At 47.2% G+C, this 20092-nt stretch overlaps 1 protein-coding gene across 3 annotated transcripts in view; it reads right to left on the bottom strand.

The window, feature by feature from the left end:
- Nucleotides 1-19768, bottom strand: part of TEAD1 (TEA domain transcription factor 1) — a 252105-nt gene extending 232337 nt beyond the window's left edge. For 2 of the 3 annotated variants that reach the window (XM_088458946.1, XM_088458945.1), the window contains exon 1: nucleotides 18913-18992. The gene's annotated coding sequence lies outside the window, so the exon portion shown is untranslated. Of the gene's footprint in view, nucleotides 1-18912; nucleotides 19030-19586 lie in introns of those variants that run through there. The other variant, XM_088458947.1, reaches the window with a different exon arrangement.
- Nucleotides 19769-20092: the final 324 nt, after the last annotated feature.

The following is a 20092-nucleotide window of genomic DNA, read 5'->3' as shown; positions in this document are numbered from 1 at the left end:
GGTCTGGCTCCTAAACTTTTAAGATGGCTCCTAGATTTTACAAAAAGTGTGTGTGTGTGCGCTCTATTTCAAGGGCTTACTACTGGGGGCACTATTTCAAGGGAATTACTACTGGGGGCACTATTATAGGGGGGTTTACTATTGGGGGCACTATTATAGGGGGGCTTACTACTGGGGGCACTATTAGAGGGGCTTACTACTAGGTTACTACTAGGTTGAGGGGCACTGAAAGGGCATGTGTGGTGGTCTATACAAGCTTTCATATATTTTGGTAATGGACGATGGTCTGGCTCCTAAACTTTTAAGATGGCTCCTAGATTTTACAAAAAGTGTGTGTGTGTGCGCTCTATTTCAAGGGCTTACTACTGGGGGCACTATTTCAAGGGAATTACTACTGGGGGCACTATTATAGGGGGGTTTACTATTGGGGGCACTATTATAGGGGGGCTTACTACTGGGGCCACTATTATAGGGGGGCTTACTACTGGGGGCACTATTTCAAGGGGCTTACTACTGGGGGCACTATATCAAGGGGCTTAATACAGGGGGCACTATTTCAAGGGGCTTAATACAGGGGGCACTATTTCAAGGGGCTTACTACTGGGGGCACTACTAAAGGGGTCACTATTTCAAGGGGCTTACTACTGGGGGCACTATTTCAAGGGGCATTATTATAGAGGGCTTACTACTGGGTGTAATATTTCAAGGGGCTTACTACTGAGGGCACTATTACAGAGAGATTACTACAGGGGGCACTATTTCAAGGGGCTTACTAAAGGGGGTACTATTATAGGGGGGCTTACTACTGGGGGCACTATTTCAAGGGGCTTACTACTGGTAGCGTTCCCGCTAGGCTGTTTTAGCGGGGCGCGGCGCCCTGCCCTCCTTCTGGAGGGCAAAAAGCACCCTGCCCTCCAGGAGGAGGGCAAAAAGCGCCCTGCCCTAACAGCCTGCGGGAGCCGTTCTCACCCGCGGGACGCAGTGTCCCGCGGGTGGAGAAACATGCGGTGACCCGGTCACCGCCGGAGAATAGACGCCGGGCGCATGGGCCCGGCATCTATTCTCCCTGTCTGCAGGGCTTGGGGGCTGCCCGGCGTGTCCGTAAGTGCCGGGCACGCCCCCAAGAGTGACGAAAAGGAGATGCGTCTTATAGACACGCCCCCTTTTCCAATGACCACGCCCCCTTCTCGGTCGCGCGCGACTTCGGCGCACGCACGGGCATGCCCTCTCTAGCTCCGGCGCCCTGCCTCCCGCCGGAGCTAGAGGGAACACTATACTGGGGGCACTATTTCAAGGGGCTTACTACTGGGGGCACTATTATAGGGGGCTTACTACTGGGGGCACTATTTCAAGGGGCTTACTACTGGGGGCACTATATCAAGGGGCTTACTAGATGGGGCACTATTTCAAGGGGCTTACTACTGGGGGCACTATATAAAGGGGCTTACTACAGGGGGCACTATTATAGGGGGCTTAATACTGGGGGCACTATTTCAAGGGGCTTACTACTGGGGGCATTATTTCAAGGGGCTTACTACTGGTGGCAGTATTATAGGAGGCTTACTACTGGTGGCAGTATTATAGGAGGCTTACTACTGGGGGCACTATTATAGCGGGCTTACTTCAGGGGGCACTATATCAAGAGGCTTACTTCAGGGGGCACTATTATAGGGGGCTTACTACTGGGGGCACTATTTCAAGGGGCTTACTACTGGGGGCACTATTACAGGGGGCTTACTACTGGGGGCACTTTTACAGGGGGCTTACTACTGGGGGCACTTTTACAGGGGGCTTACTACTGGGGGCACTTTTACAGGGGGCTTACTACTAGGTTGAGGGGCACTGAAAGGGCATGTGTGGTGGTCTATACATTTTGGTAATGGACGATGGTCTGGCTCCTAAACTTTTAAGATGGCTCCTAGATTTTACAAAAAGTGTGTGTGTGTGTGTGTGTGTTTCTGAGGCTTGGTCCCCGGGACCCCTAAAGGTTCTCATTTTCCAGATCACCTAGCTGGTGCACAGGTGCGGCCATTCCTGACACATTCTAAATCTCCACAGGTGGTCTGGTGAACATGAACTGTTCAGGGTAGTGAAGACTGAGGGCCTGATTCAGAGCCGGACGCTCTGACCAGAGCGCTCGCTCTGAATCAGGGCCCTCCTACCTAAAAATGGAGCGGCCTCCTCCTTATGTGAGCGGCCAAAAAGATGGTCACGATGGTCGAGACCATCGCGACCATCGGGCTTGCGACGAGACCCTACGGTAGGGTCTCGCTGCCGCAAGCCCAGGAGTGCTTTTGGCTCTATCAGAGCCAAAAGCACTCCCACTGACATCACTAGTGATGTCAGTGGCGTCGGCCCCAGACGGTAGGCGTTCCCGTGGGAACGCCTCTGTCTGGGCAGCAACGCCTCGGCACGCCCACCGAAGGGGGCGTGCTGTCACTCACCATCGACAGCACTACCCCTTTAGTGCGAGACCCATAGCGACAGTTTGGCTGTCGCTATGCGGGTCTCGCGCATGCGCACGACGGAGCTCCCTCTGTCGTGCGCATGCGCACTAGGGCACCATCGACCCACTTGCGAGCGGGTCTGAATCAGGCCCTGAGTTTGGGTAACACTGCTATAGGCAATTATAAATAAGATACATTGCTATATTATTTGAATGTTTTATAGCTAGTAATATAACACATAAGGCACTGGAAGCAGCACATCAATCACTTTAGTGCTGTACTAGTGACAAACGGCCAGTCAACAGCCAGTCAGCCCCCCCCAAAACCACTACAACCACTCCTATCCCATTATGTTCTGCACAGGGAGAGACTCCTCCAACACTACAGCATTCAGCAACACACAAACACTGCAACGGATTCCAGGGATGGATTCCAGGCTTTCATACTCGCTGTGGGAGAGATGTACTAAGCTTTATAAAGTGGATATTGCTACCAATCAGCTCCTAACTTTACAGGTTGTGTTTGAAAACTGACAGTTAAGAGCCGATTGGTTAGTACATCTGCCCCTATAGCCCAGCATTTTATGCGATAATCATTTGTTAAATCAATAAAAAAAAAAGAAAATGTAGGACAGCTCTCTCCTAAGGTCTAATTATACCCGGCACAAACAAGAAGTGCCGCTTGTAGCAGAAGCATCTTCCATTATCCCCTAAGGTCTCCTTTTCAGCATCTATGACCATTTCTTTCTATCAAGACTGATGGATACACATAAATGTAACAAAACAGGATTTCTCTAAAAATATCCCAGAAGATGCTGCCAACAAAATAACCAAATTACAGGAATTCCAGAATAAAAACTGCAGGAAAACAGATATAGTAATAAGAAACCCCATCCCTGCCCCTGAGGTAAGGTCGCTGGTAACACAGTAACGTGCCTATCATAAAGCTCATAATTAGCCGATAAGTTATCAGCAGCATTTACAGAGCATATGGTGACACAGTGCCGGCCTAACAATAGGGCACCGGATGACGGTCAGCAGCACTCTGTCAGAGCATTGGGGCAACGGCAAAGCCCCATTCTATTTACATTTTCTTTCTTTTACAGGTGGAGAAAGAGAAACCAGATGCTGCTTCAGAATGGAGTCATTTGCTATGGCAGGTCTAACTCATTGCATGGCAAAGAGGAGATCTCACTATATTATTCATATTATGATTATATATATATATATATATATATATATATATATATATATATATATATTATATATATATATATGGGGTGCACTCACCAGTCTTCTTTAAAGCGTAATTTTATTCATACCAGCAGAAGGATAATTATAGCATCAATGTTTCTGTCCTGACGTTGGACCTTTGTCAAGATACAATAGATCCAAGGACGGGACCGAAACTTTGATGCTATAATTATCCTTCTACTGGTATGAAATAAAATGACTCTTTTAAGAAGACTGGTGAGTGCACCCCGGAAATACGACGCGAGTGTGGACCTTTCTGGATATATATATATATAAAAATTATAGACAAAAACATATCTAAAGCACACACACAGGACCTGCTTCAGTCAGGCAATGCAGGTGTGCAAACGGACACGCTAGAAGAGCGAGACACTATAACCTGAGTTATCAGGGGTTACAATGAAGCAGGTTTGCCCCGACGGCCATGCACCCATATATATACACAGTAGGCAATTACAGCGTTTGTGTTGTGAGTCACAATGCTAACATGGGGCTGGCAGACAACCCGCTGTTATCTCGTGTATGGGGATTTATCAGTGCTAATTCTGCCCATTACCCTGCAGCGGCACAAGACAGCTCTAGCAAAATCTACCGTCCAGACTTACACGGAAACACACGCCGCTGGGATGGAGGAAAGATCAGTCATATTATGGCGCAATGCATTCACTGTGCAACATTACACACGTCAGTCATGGCGACAGATGCTGTTGTCATACAAAAGACACAGAAAAATAATTCTGCCCCTGGAAGCACTATGCAATGAGATAAGGTGCTGCATGGCACTAGGCAATGAGATAAGGTGCTGCATGGCACTAAGCAATGAGATAAGGTGCTGCATGGCACTAGGCAATGAGATAAGGTGCTGCATGGCACTAGGCAATGAGATAAGGTGCTGCATGGCACTAGGCAATGAGATAAGGTGCTGCATGGCACTAGGCAATGAGATAAGGTGCTGCATGGCACTAGGCAATGAGAGAAGGTGCTGCATGGCACTAGGCAATGAGATAAGGTGCTGCATGGCACTAGGCAATGAGAGAAGGTGCTGCATGGCACTAGGCAATGAGAGAAGATGCTGCATGGCACTAGGCAATGAGATAAGGTGCTGCATGGCACTAGGCAATGAGAGAAGGTGCTGCATGGTGCACGGTCGTGAAAGGGTTCACAGATGAAGCTGCCCTGCCAGAGTTTGGTTTTATGTCAGTGAGTGAGTGAGTCAGTGAGTGAGTGAGTCAGTGAGTGAGAGAGTCAGTGAGTGAGAGAGTCAGTGAGTGAGAGAGTCAGTGAGTGAGAGAGTCAGTGAGTGAGAGAGTCAGTGAGTGAGAGAGTCAGTGAGTGAGAGAGTCAGTGAGTGAGAGAGTCAGTGAGTGAGAGAGTCAGTCAGTGAGAGAGTCAGTCAGTGAGAGAGTCAGTCAGTGAGAGAGTGAGTCAGTCAGTGAGTCAGTGAGTGTGTCAGTCAGTGAGTGTCAGTGAGTGTCAGTCAGTGAGTGTCAGTGAGTGTCAGTCAGTGAGTGTCAGTGAGTGTGAGTCAGTGAGAGTCAGTGAGAGTCAGTGAGAGTCAGTGAGAGTCAGTGAGAGTCAGTGAGAGTCAGTGAGAGTCAGTGAGAGTCAGTGACTGTCAGTGACTGTCAGTGACTGTCAGTGAGTGAGAGAGTCAGTGAGTGACTGTCAGTGAGTGAGAGAGTCAGTGAGTGAGAGAGTCAGTGAGTGAGTCAGTGAGTGTCAGTGAGTGTCAGTCAGTGAGTCAGTCAGTCAGTGAGTCAGTCAGTGAGTCAGTCAGTGAGTCAGTCAGTCAGTGAGTGAGTGTCAGTGAGTGAGTCAGTCAGTGAGTGAGTCAGTCAGTCAGTGTCAGTGAGTGTCAGTGAGTGAGTCAGTCAGTGTCAGTGAGTGAGTGTCAGTCAGTGAGTGAGTGAGTCAGTCAGTGAGTCAGTCAGTGAGTCAGAGTGTGTCAGTGAGTGAGTCAGTGAGTGTCAGTCAGTGAGTGAGTCAGAGTCAGTCAGTGTCAGTGAGTGAGTCAGAGTCAGTGTCAGTGAGTGAGTCAGTCAGTGAGTCAGAGTCAGTGAGTCAGAGTCAGTGAGTGAGTCAGAGTGTGTGTCAGTCAGTGAGTGAGAGAGTCAGTGAGTGAGAGAGTCAGTCAGTCAGTGAGAGAGTCAGTCAGTCAGTGAGAGAGTCAGTCAGTGAGAGAGTCAGTCAGTGAGAGAGTCAGTCAGTGAGAGAGTCAGTCAGTGAGAGAGTCAGTCAGTGAGAGAGTCAGTCAGTCAGTGAGTCAGTCAGTCAGTGAGTCAGTCAGTGAGTGAGTGTCAGTGAGTGAGTGTCAGTGAGTGAGTGTCAGTGAGTGAGTCAGTCAGTGTCAGTGAGTGAGTCAGTCAGTGTCAGTGAGTGAGTGTCAGTGAGTCAGTGTCAGTGAGTGAGTGTCAGTCAGTGAGTGAGTCAGTCAGTGAGTCAGTCAGTGAGTGAGTCAGTGAGTGTCAGTCAGTGAGTGAGTCAGAGTCAGTCAGTGAGTGTCAGTCAGTGAGTGAGTCAGAGTCAGTCAGTGAGTGTCAGTGAGTGAGTCAGAGTCAGTGAGTGTCAGTCAGTGAGTCAGAGTCAGTGAGTCAGAGTCAGTGAGTCAGAGTCAGTGAGTCAGAGTCAGTGAGTCAGAGTCAGTGAGTCAGAGTCAGTGAGTGAGACAGAGTGTGAGTCAGAGTGTGAGTCAGAGTCAGTGAGTGTCAGTCAGTGAGTGTCAGTCAGTGAGTGAGTCAGAGTGTGAGTCAGAGTGTGAGTCAGAGTCAGTGAGTGTCAGTCAGTGAGAGAGTCAGTCAGTGAGAGAGTCAGTCAGTGAGAGAGTCAGTCAGTGAGAGAGTCAGTCAGTGAGAGAGTCAGTCAGTGAGAGAGTCAGTCAGTGAGAGAGTCAGTCAGTGAGAGAGTCAGTCAGTGAGTCAGTCAGTCAGTGAGTCAGTCAGTGAGTCAGTCAGTGAGTGTGTCAGTGAGTGTGTCAGTGAGTGTGTCAGTGAGTGTGTCAGTGAGTGTGTCAGAGTCAGTCAGAGTCAGTCAGTGAGAGTCAGTGAGAGTCAGTGAGAGTCAGTGAGTGAGTGAGTCAGTGAGTGAGTCAGTGAGTGAGTCAGTGAGTGAGTCAGTGAGTGAGTCAGTGAGTGAGTCAGTGAGTGAGAGAGTCAGTCAGTGAGTCAGTCAGTCAGTGAGTGAGTGTCAGTGAGTGAGTGAGTGTCAGTCAGTGTCAGTGAGTGAGTCAGTGAGTGTCAGTCAGTCAGTGAGTCAGTCAGTCAGTGAGTCAGTCAGTCAGTGAGTGTCAGGGAGTGTCAGTGAGTGAGTCAGTCAGTGTCAGTGAGTGTCAGTCAGTGAGTGAGTGAGTCAGTGAGTGTCAGTCAGTCAGTGAGTGAGTCAGAGTCAGTGAGTGTCAGTGAGTGAGTCAGTGAGTGTCAGTCAGTCAGTGAGTCAGTCAGTGAGTCAGTCAGTGAGTCAGTGAGTGTCAGTCAGTGAGTCAGTGAGTGTCAGTGAGTGAGTCAGAGTCAGTGAGTGTCAGTCAGTGAGTGTCAGTCAGTGAGTGTCAGTCAGTGAGTGTCAGTCAGTGAGTGTCAGTCAGTGAGTGTCAGTCAGTGAGTGTCAGTCAGTGAGTGTCAGTCAGTGACTGTCAGTGAGTGAGAGAGTCAGTCAGTGAGTGTCAGTGAGTGAGTCAGTGAGTGTCAGTCAGTGAGTCAGTCAGTGAGTCAGTCAGTGAGTCAGTCAGTGAGTCAGAGTCAGTGAGAGTCAGTCAGTGACTGTCAGTGAGTGAGAGAGTCAGTCAGTGAGTCAGTCAGTGAGTGAGTCAGTCAGTGAGTGTCAGTGAGTGAGTCAGAGTCAGTGAGTGTCAGAGTCAGTGAGTGTCAGTGAGTGTCAGTGTGAGTCAGTCAGTGTGAGTCAGTGAGAGTCAGTGAGTGACTGTCAGTGAGTGATAGAGTCAGTGAGTGAGAGAGTCAGTGAGTGAGAGAGTCAGTGAGTGAGAGAGAGAGTCAGTGAGTGAGAGAGTCAGTGAGTGAGAGAGTCAGTGAGTGAGAGAGTCAGTCAGTGTCAGTGAGTCAGTCAGTGAGTCAGTGAGTGTCAGTCAGTCAGTGAGTCAGTCAGTCAGTGTCAGTGAGTGTGTCAGTCAGTCAGTGAGTGAGTCAGAGTCAGTGTGAGTCAGTGAGTGACTGTCAGTGAGTGAGAGAGTCAGTGAGTGAGTCAGTCAGTGAGTGTCAGTGAGTGAGTCAGTGAGTCAGTCAGTCAGTGAGTGAGTGTCAGTGAGTGAGTCAGAGTGTGTGTCAGTCAGTGAGTGAGAGAGTCAGTGAGTGAGAGAGTCAGTCAGTCAGTGAGAGAGTCAGTCAGTCAGTGAGTCAGTCAGTGTCAGTGAGTGAGTCAGTGAGTGAGTCAGTGAGTGTCAGTCAGTCAGTCAGTGAGTGTCAGTCAGTCAGTCAGTGAGTGAGTCAGTGAGTGTCAGTCAGTCAGTGTCAGTGAGTGAGTCAGAGTGTGTCAGTGAGTGAGTGTCAGTGAGTGAGTCAGAGTCAGAGAGTGTCAGCCAGTGAGTGTCAGCCAGTGTCAGTGAGTGTCAGTCAGTGTCAGTGAGTGTCAGAGTCAGTGAGTGTCAGAGTCAGTCAGTGAGAGAGTCAGTCAGTGAGAGAGTCAGTCAGTGAGAGAGTCAGTCAGTGAGAGAGTCAGTCAGTGAGAGAGTCAGTCAGTGAGAGAGTCAGTCAGTGTCAGTGAGTGAGTGTCAGTCAGTGTCAGTGAGTGTCATTCAGTGTCAGTGAGTGAGTGTCAGTGAGTGTGTGTCAGTGAGTGTGTGTCAGTGAGTGTGTGTCAGTGAGTGAGTGTCAGTGAGTGAGTGTCAGTGAGTGAGTGTCAGTGAGTGTGTGTCAGTGAGTGAGTGTCAGTGAGTGAGTGTCAGTGAGTGAGTGTCAGTGAGTGAGTGTCAGTGAGTGTGTCAGTCAGTGAGTGTGTCAGTCAGTGAGTGTGTCAGTCAGTGAGTGTGTCAGTCAGTGAGTGTGTCAGTCAGTGAGTGTGTCAGTCAGTGAGTCAGTGAGTGTCAGTCAGTGAGTGTCAGTCAGTCAGTGTCAGTCAGTGTCAGTCAGTCAGTGTCAGTCAGTCAGTGTCAGTCAGTCAGTGTCAGTCAGTCAGTGTGAGTGAGTGTCAGTGAGTGAGTGTCAGTGAGTGAGTGTCAGTGAGTGAGTGTCAGTGAGTGAGTGTCAGTGAGCCTGCAGGGAGGGGTTTGGTGCGTGACAACACCTGGCCTTTTTTATTTTTATGTATCCCTGTTGCCTCTAAGTGCCATCACAAGGTATTTATGCTCTCCCCAAAAATGTAGAGACAGAACTGTAAAGGATATATGTATGTATTAGAAATATGTTATAGAAGTAGACAGTGTCACATTAATTACACAGCCTTGTGCTGCACAGTCCTGGAACAGACAATATGGAAAGGACAGCATTATTTCAGCAATTACAGCCAGTATTATTAATAAATAAGAGCTTTTCCAATGTAGTTTGGAAGTAGGCCTCAATGTCAGCCAAAGCGCCAACATAAGACGTCAAAAGTCCTTTTAGCAGAACCTATAAAAATCCCAAACATTATGTAAGTCCTTGTCACATGTCTATATAATGACAATAACATGAAGCCCTCACTATCCGGACCTACAGCTCTTATTTTTCGTGCTATTATAGTAGTCTCCATGATATCTGGGTAAGATGGTGCAAACGCCAGCTGTCGCTGCGCTGTACGACACCAGGCGTCTGCATCTACAGAGGGAGAGCCAAGATTTTATAGCAGAGTCACAAACCCCATAGCATCTAAAGTAGCACATTACAATCCAATACCACATGTCCCATCTCTCATGATAGAGGGTATCTAGACCTGCTCTTAGCGCCCATAAGTATCCCCAGCCCGTACTCAGGGGGTTAATTTTTGGATTTCCAAAGAAGCGGAAGAAGCAAAAAAAAAACTACATTTGATCAGCCGACCCTCATCTGCAGCACCATGCAGCACCCCTCCCTCCCAAAAGTACACTCAAAGCTTATTCCCTGCTTTCAGACATTCCATTCAGACCCCGACAATAGATGGAACCAGGAAAATAATTGGCATTTTTCAAAAGTCAAAATAGTCAAAAGAAGGAAAAATCTATCAGGCAAAGGAAGAAAACAAAAAATCCAGAAAAGCCTTCAAAATTGTTATCCCTCAAGAACAAATAGACAATAAAACCAGATGTAATATCACAGCACTGAAGTATAAAGTAGTACTTGAAGTATTTGGAATTAAACGATTAAAACCTTTTAAACTATATATATTATTCCAATGGTAGTGCACACGCGCTGTCCAAAAGCCTACTAGCAATCATATCTGAGAGCAACTTAAAAATTATATATAAAAGACACTGGTTACCAAAAACAATGTCCCAAAAGCATTCCATATTTAGCCAAAACTAGAAAGAGGAGGATTTAGCTCTGACAAACAGAACACACACTAAAGGCTCAATACCCCAATAATAACCCCACCGTCTACGCACAATTCCTCAATACCCCAATAATAACCCCTCAGTCTACGCACAATTCCTCAATACCCCAATAATAACCCCTCAGTCTACGCACAATTCCTCAATACCCCAATAATAACCCCTCAGTCTACGCACAATTCCTCAATACCCCAATAATAACCCCACCGTCTACGCACAATTCTTCAATACCCCAATAATAACCCCTCAGTCTACGCACAATTCCTCAATACCCCAATAATGACCCCTCAGGCTACGCACAATTCCTCAATACCCCAATAATGACCCCTCAGTCTACGCACAATTCCTCAATACCCCAATAATAACCCCTCAGTCTACGCACAATTCCTCAATACCCCAATAATAACCCCACCGTCTACGCACAATTCCTCAATACCCCAATAATAACCCCTCAGTCTACGCACAATTCCTCAATACCCCAATAATGACCCCTCAGGCTACGCACAATTCCTCAATACCCCAATAATAACCCCACCGTCTACGCACAATTCCTCAATACCCCAATAATAACCCCACCGTCTACGCACAATTCCTCAATACCCCAATAATAACCCCTCAGTCTACGCACAATTCCTCAATACCCCAATAATAACCCCACCGTCTACGCACAATTCTTCAATACCCCAATAATAACCCCTCAGTCTACGCACAATTCCTCAATACCCCAATAATGACCCCTCAGGCTACGCACAATTCCTCAATACCCCAATAATGACCCCTCAGTCTACGCACAATTCCTCAATACCCCAATAATAACCCCTCAGTCTACGCACAATTCCTCAATACCCCAATAATAACCCCACCGTCTACGCACAATTCCTCAATACCCCAATAATAACCCCTCCGTCTACGCACAATTCCTCAATACCCCAATAATGACCCCTCAGGCTACGCACAATTCCTCAATACCCCAATAATAACCCCACCGTCTACGCACAATTCCTCAATACCCCAATAATAACCCCACCGTCTACGCACAATTCCTCAATACCCCAATAATAACCCCTCAGTCTACGCACAATTCCTCAATACCCTAATAATGACCCCTCAGTCTACGCACAATTCCTCAATACTCCAATAATGACCCCTCAGTCTACGCACAATTCCTCAATACCCCAATAATAACCCCACCGTCTACGCACAATTCCTCAATACCCCAATAATAACCCCTCAGTCTACGCACAATTCCTCAATACCCCAATAATGACCCCTCAGGCTACGCACAATTCCTCAATACCCCAATAATGACCCCTCAGTCTACGCACAATTCCTCAATACCCCAATAATAACCCCTCAGTCTACGCACAATTCCTCAATACCCCAATAATAACCCCACCGTCTACGCACAATTCCTCAATACCCCAATAATAACCCCTCAGTCTACGCACAATTCCTCAATACCCCAATAATGACCCCTCAGGCTACGCACAATTCCTCAATACCCCAATAATAACCCCACCGTCTACGCACAATTCCTCAATACCCCAATAATAACCCCACCGTCTACGCACAATTCCTCAATACCCCAATAATAACCCCTCAGTCTACGCACAATTCCTCAATACCCCAATAATAACCCCACCGTCTACGCACAATTCTTCAATACCCCAATAATAACCCCTCAGTCTACGCACAATTCCTCAATACCCCAATAATGACCCCTCAGGCTACGCACAATTCCTCAATACCCCAATAATGACCCCTCAGTCTACGCACAATTCCTCAATACCCCAATAATAACCCCTCAGTCTACGCACAATTCCTCAATACCCCAATAATAACCCCACCGTCTACGCACAATTCCTCAATACCCCAATAATAACCCCTCCGTCTACGCACAATTCCTCAATACCCCAATAATGACCCCTCAGGCTACGCACAATTCCTCAATACCCCAATAATAACCCCACCGTCTACGCACAATTCCTCAATACCCCAATAATAACCCCACCGTCTACGCACAATTCCTCAATACCCCAATAATAACCCCTCAGTCTACGCACAATTCCTCAATACCCTAATAATGACCCCTCAGTCTACGCACAATTCCTCAATACTCCAATAATGACCCCTCAGTCTACGCACAATTCCTCAATACCCCAATAATAACCCCACCGTCTACGCACAATTCCTCAATACCCTAATAATAACCCCACCGTCTACGCACAATTCCTCAATACCCCAATAATGACCCCTCAGTCTACGCACAATTCCTCAATACCCCAATAATGACCCCTCAGTCTACGCACAATTCCTCAATACTCCAATAATAACCCCACCGTCTACGCACAATTCCTCAATACCCCAATAATAACCCCTCAGTCTACGCACAATTCCTCAATACCCCAATAATGACCCCTCAGGCTACGCACAATTCCTCAATACCCCAATAATAACCCCACCGTCTACGCACAATTCCTCAATACCCCAATAATAACCCCACCGTCTACGCACAATTCCTCAATACCCCAATAATAACCCCTCAGTCTACGCACAATTCCTCAATACCCTAATAATGACCCCTCAGTCTACGCACAATTCCTCAATACTCCAATAATGACCCCTCAGTCTACGCACAATTCCTCAATACCCCAATAATAACCCCACCGTCTACGCACAATTCCTCAATACCCCAATAATAACCCCTCAGTCTACGCACAATTCCTCAATACCCCAATAATGACCCCTCAGGCTACGCACAATTCCTCAATACCCCAATAATGACCCCTCAGTCTACGCACAATTCCTCAATACCCCAATAATAACCCCTCAGTCTACGCACAATTCCTCAATACCCCAATAATAACCCCACCGTCTACGCACAATTCCTCAATACCCCAATAATAACCCCTCAGTCTACGCACAATTCCTCAATACCCCAATAATGACCCCTCAGGCTACGCACAATTCCTCAATACCCCAATAATAACCCCACCGTCTACGCACAATTCCTCAATACCCCAATAATAACCCCACCGTCTACGCACAATTCCTCAATACCCCAATAATAACCCCTCAGTCTACGCACAATTCCTCAATACCCCAATAATAACCCCACCGTCTACGCACAATTCTTCAATACCCCAATAATAACCCCTCAGTCTACGCACAATTCCTCAATACCCCAATAATGACCCCTCAGGCTACGCACAATTCCTCAATACCCCAATAATGACCCCTCAGTCTACGCACAATTCCTCAATACCCCAATAATAACCCCTCAGTCTACGCACAATTCCTCAATACCCCAATAATAACCCCACCGTCTACGCACAATTCCTCAATACCCCAATAATAACCCCTCCGTCTACGCACAATTCCTCAATACCCCAATAATGACCCCTCAGGCTACGCACAATTCCTCAATACCCCAATAATAACCCCACCGTCTACGCACAATTCCTCAATACCCCAATAATAACCCCACCGTCTACGCACAATTCCTCAATACCCCAATAATAACCCCTCAGTCTACGCACAATTCCTCAATACCCTAATAATGACCCCTCAGTCTACGCACAATTCCTCAATACTCCAATAATGACCCCTCAGTCTACGCACAATTCCTCAATACCCCAATAATAACCCCACCGTCTACGCACAATTCCTCAATACCCTAATAATAACCCCACCGTCTACGCACAATTCCTCAATACCCCAATAATGACCCCTCAGTCTACGCACAATTCCTCAATACCCCAATAATGACCCCTCAGTCTACGCACAATTCCTCAATACTCCAATAATAACCCCACCGTCTACGCACAATTCCTCAATACCCCAATAATAACCCCTCAGTCTACGCACAATTCCTCAATAGCCCAATAATGACCCCTCAGTCTACGCACAATTCCTCAATACCCCAATAATAACCCCTCAGTCTACGCACAATTCCTCAATACCCCAATAATAACCCCTCAGTCTACGCACAATTCCTCAATACCCCAATAATGACCCCTCAGTCTACGCACAATTCCTCAATACCCCAATAATAACCCCTCAGTCTACGCACAATTCCTCAATACCCCAATAATGACCCCTCAGGCTACGCACAATTCCTCAATACCCCAATAATAACCCCACCGTCTACGCACAATTCCTCAATACCCCAATAATAACCCCACCGTCTACGCACAATTCCTCAATACCCCAATAATAACCCCTCAGTCTACGCACAATTCCTCAATACCCTAATAATGACCCCTCAGTCTACGCACAATTCCTCAATACTCCAATAATGACCCCTCAGTCTACGCACAATTCCTCAATACCCCAATAATAACCCCACCGTCTACGCACAATTCCTCAATACCCTAATAATAACCCCACCGTCTACGCACAATTCCTCAATACCCCAATAATGACCCCTCAGTCTACGCACAATTCCTCAATACCCCAATAATGACCCCTCAGTCTACGCACAATTCCTCAATACTCCAATAATAACCCCACCGTCTACGCACAATTCCTCAATACCCCAATAATAACCCCACCGTCTACGCACAATTCCTCAATACCCCAATAATAACCCCTCAGTCTACGCACAATTCCTCAATACCCTAATAATGACCCCTCAGTCTACGCACAATTCCTCAATACCCCAATAATAACCCCACCGTCTACGCACAATTCCTCAATACCCCAATAATAACCCCACCGTCTACGCACAATTCCTCAATACCCCAATAATAACCCCTCAGTCTACGCACAATTCCTCAATACCCTAATAATGACCCCTCAGTCTACGCACAATTCCTCAATACTCCAATAATGACCCCTCAGTCTACGCACAATTCCTCAATACCCCAATAATAACCCCACCGTCTACGCACAATTCCTCAATACCCTAATAATAACCCCACCGTCTACGCACAATTCCTCAATACCCCAATAATGACCCCTCAGTCTACGCACAATTCCTCAATACCCCAATAATGACCCCTCAGTCTACGCACAATTCCTCAATACTCCAATAATAACCCCACCGTCTACGCACAATTCCTCAATACCCCAATAATAACCCCTCAGTCTACGCACAATTCCTCAATAGCCCAATAATGACCACTCAGTCTACGCACAATTCCTCAATAGCCCAATAATAACCCCTCAGTCTACGCACAATTCCTCAATACCCCAATAATAACCCCTCAGTCTACGCACAATTCCTCAATACCCCAATAATAACCCCTCAGTCTACGCACAATTCCTCAATACTCCAATAATAACCCCTCAGTCTACGCACAATTCCTCAATACCCTAATAATAACCCCTCAGTCTACGCACAATTCCTCAATACCCCAATAATAACCCCTCAGTCTACGCACAATTCCTCAATACCCCAATAATAACCCCTCAGTCTACGCACAATTCCTCAATACCCCAATAATAACCCCTCAGGCTACGCACAATTCCTCAACACCCTAATAATAACCCCTCAGGCTACGCACAATTCCTCAATACCCCAATAATAACCCCTCAGTCTACGCACAATTCCTCAATACTCCAATAATGACCCCTCAGTCTACGCACAATTCCTCAATACCCTAATAATAACCCCTCAGGCTACGCACAATTCCTCAATACCCCAATAATAACCCCTCAGTCTACGCACAATTCCTCAATACCCTAATAATAACCCCTCAGGCTACGCACAATTCCTCAATACCCCAATAATAACCCCTCAGTCTACGCACAATTCCTCAATACCCTAATAATAACCCCTCAGGCTACGCACAATTCCTCAATAGCCCAATAATAACCCCTCAGTCTACGCACAATTCCTCAATACCCCAATAATGACCCCTCAGGCTACGCACAATTCCTCAATACCCCAATAATAACCCCTCAATCTACGCACAATTCCTCAATACCCCAATAATAACCCCTCAGTCTACGCACAATTCCTCAATACCCCAATAATAACCCCTCAGTCTACGCACAATTCCTCAATACTCCAATAATAACCCCTCAGTCTACGCACAATTCCTCAATACCCTAATAATAACCCCTCAGTCTACGCACAATTCCTCAATACCCCAATAATAACCCCTCAGTCTACGCACAATTCCTCAATACCCCAATAATAACCCCTCAGTCTACGCACAATTCCTCAATACCCTAATAATAACCCCTCAGGCTACGCACAATTCCTCAACACCCTAATAATAACCCCTCAGGCTACGCACAATTCCTCAATACCCCAATAATAACCCCTCAGTCTACGCACAATTCCTCAATACTCCAATAATGACCCCTCAGTCTACGCACAATTCCTCAATACCCTAATAATAACCCCTCAGGCTACGCACAATTCCTCAATACCCCAATAATAACCCCTCAGTCTACGCACAATTCCTCAATACCCTAATAATAACCCCTCAGGCTACGCACAATTCCTCAATACCCCAATAATAACCCCTCAGTCTACGCACAATTCCTCAATACCCTAATAATAACCCCTCAGGCTACGCACAATTCCTCAATAGCCCAATAATAACCCCTCAGTCTACGCACAATTCCTCAATACCCCAATAATGACCCCTCAGGCTACGCACAATTCCTCAATGCTCCTCTTATTGTCAGACTTTATTTGCATGATGCATGTTTGGGAAACCATAAGAACATAAACCATTATTTTTCCTTTGATACATTTCAATATTATTGTACAAGTCAGTTTCCAGGAATTACTCACACACATTTAATATGCAATTTCTATACGTACTTCATTAGATGATGTATAACACTTGTGTGACACTAGGCTGAAAGAGACTTATTACAGAAAGATATAGATGAAATGACAGCTTACTGCAATAGTGCGAATAGCAAACCTGCATTTTTGTTCCAAAAATATACACATATTAAAATATAGGTAACTGCAAACTCTAGTCCTACAGATAACAGGAGAGAGGACACCAGATATATTCCCACAGATATTACAGTCATTCTCAGTCCTATTAGTATAAAACAAGATGGCAAAAAATGACACTAACAGTCTACTGAAATCTAAATACCCAAATTATGGGAGACAAATAAAAACGGTCTGTCCATAGAAGCACCTTATTGTACAGCTTTAAAGCTGCTTTTTTATATGATTTTTTTTATTGAGGGTTACCCAACCCCTCAGGCAATGTGCTTATGGGATTTACGGTGAATTATTTCATCATTAAAATAGCTTCCAGTCTCTCGCAGGAGATGCATGCATCAGACAATCTAAATAAAAGTGCTCCATCCATAAATACATTCCACACAGCCATAATGAGTGGTAGCTAGCGGGGTACACATGGACATAGGAGATCATACCGAGAAGATATCCCCTTTATATACACATAAAGATTGGGGGGGGGGGGCGACACACAAAATAGATTGCTGCAAATATTTCACTTCCACCTTGTTTACAAGTAATAATTTACAGGAGAAGAACAATGTCATATTTATAGGAACTGCACCGTATTCAGAGGACCCAGCCAAGTTTCTGGAGTCACCACCCCTTCCCTTTCAATTTTAAAATTACATGGGCTTCCCATTTAACAAGTAGGAACATGTGGAAAGCCGTCAGCTGCAAACCCCCCCCCGACAATTGTAACACCCACCTGCAGGAGCCAGGAGCTCTTTGCATGCCCAGATCTAGAAATTGAATTACTCTCTTGTCAGTTCTCAAAACTCTGGGACTGCAGCATGAAGCGTTTAACCATTTGCTAACTATGTAGCAGATGCAGGATCTAAGGTTAATAATTGTTATTCTCGTCTGCTCATTTGTTTATGTACTGTGTAAGGCGCTGCGGAACCCTTCTGGCGCCATATAAATAAAGGATAATAATAATAGTAATAACAGTAATAGTAAGTGGGAGCCTATGGTCTGGTGAAATTTACAATGATCTGATGACATTAAAACAATTCACATGCATTCCCCAAATAATGGTTTTGGCAATTTATATTATTGTAAAATTATATATACTTTTTTATTTTATTGTTTTATTTTTTCCAAGTTTTAATTTTTTTCTTAACCCTTTCTGTATAAGGAGGACACGATTCCATTTATATGCACTAAACATTATGGGAAGAAATTGTGATCTAACTTTGAAATCAAAGCAAGGTCAGCAACCTCTGAGACAGCGTCTAAGGCTGTCAGTGACACCAGGTATTTCATGGACGATGGCGGGGTGACATAGCGCAGGAGACTCTTTAAATACTATCACAAGCTGAGAATAAATCCACATTGCACAAGTAATAACAGCTACAGGAAAGGGTTATTACTAAGGGGTCAGAGCTTTGATCACAGGAGCTAACGATCTAAAGTGCTACCATGATAATTGTGTGTGTGTCTCTGGCACCGTGGTTATTTTGGTTGTATTTTCCCTGTACTGGGAGTGTGCTGAAGTGGGTACATGGCTGCAGAATATGTTTGCACTTCACAAATAAAAGGCCAGATGATGGCACACATCATCACCAAGGCAGCGGCAGCCTGGGCTCAGATGTGCAGCCTCTAGGACACAGGCAGCCGCAGCCTGGGCTCAGATGTGCAGCCTCTAGGACACAGGCAGCCGCAGCCTGGGCTCAGATGTGCAGCCTCTAGGACACAGGCAGCCGCAGCCTGGGCTCAGATGTGCAGCCTCTAGGACACAGGCAGCCGCAGCCTGGGCTCAGATGTGCAGCCTCTAGGACACAGGCTGCGGCGGGGAGCAACAGATGGGAAGAGCTTTCCTACCAGAAGGGAAGTTTGCAGGGAGGAATCCTATGGGATCTGCTGTAGGGTCTCTCTGCGCTCCGGGAATCCGCTGACTCCGGCCACTTCCCCACTTCAGCCTGCAGGAGAGGAGCAGCCCTGGAGAGGGGGGAAGAGGAAACATCTTTAACTTTCATGTCTCTGTCCCCCCCTGTGGTAGATGCACATTATCCAGGGGCTGAGGGGTAAGGGGGGGGGGGCGTCCGCCAGTGGCTGAGGGGGTGTCCGCCAGGGGCTGGGGGGGGCTGGTTTCCCTTTCCCTGGCGTTGCCGGGTTCTTCCTTCTTCTGGAAAAATTTGAAAAATGTCCATTCCCCCCCCCCCCCCCCCTCTATGTCAGAGTGAGTCAGGCTGGGGGCTGCTCCCCGGATCACTTCCTAACTACTTCCACAGGCAGTGCTGGCAGTGTACCCCGATTACCACCCTGCACCCCCAAACTGCAGTGTGCCCCCCAACTCCATGGCCTGTACCCCATTACCCCCCCCCCCCCCCCCCAGCACTCTCTGGCCTGTATACACACTCCCCTGCCTCCAGGACAGAGGGCACCCCCTCTATGTGACACCCCCCTCTCTCTATGTGACAGAGTCCCTGAGTCCCCCCCTCTCTCTATGTGACAGAGTCCCTGAGTCCCCCCCTCCCCTCACACACACAACTTACCCGGGCCGGCTGAGGACACCCCACAAGGCTGAGCAGGCAGCAAGTTCTCCCACTCTGCCTATTGTCTGGCGGCTGCTGGCGGCGGGGGGAGCCAGGCCGGGGAGGGGGGGGCGCACGGTGAGGGAGCCGGGCTCGGCGACAGCGATGTGAGGAATGCTCGGAATGAGGACAGGAATGAAATGAACGTCAGGACCGAAGCAGCGGAGGAGGCGTGCCCCGGTGACGTCATGCTCCTCCCTCCCGCCGCCCCGGAGGCCGCGCCCTGACGTCACGGGGAAGTCCGAGCTGGGCGGGATCAGCCGGCCCCGCCCCCTCACTCTGCCCGCGCTCTCACTCTGAGCTGCTGCTGCCTCTAGGGTCACGTGGGGTGCGAGGCTGCGCGGGAGCGGCCGGCGGCGGCTGAGCTCGGTGCTGTGTATTATATATATATATATCACTGGCTGCTGAGCTCGGTGCTGTGTAATATATATATATATATCACTGGCTGCTGCTGAGCTCGGTGCTGT

Source organism: Taudactylus pleione, unplaced genomic scaffold (assembly GCF_031769625.1).
Source record: "Taudactylus pleione unplaced genomic scaffold, aTauple2 ptg000875l, whole genome shotgun sequence".
Taxonomy (NCBI): Eukaryota; Metazoa; Chordata; class Amphibia; order Anura; family Myobatrachidae; genus Taudactylus; species Taudactylus pleione.
This window is presented reverse-complemented; position numbering and strand designations above follow the sequence as displayed.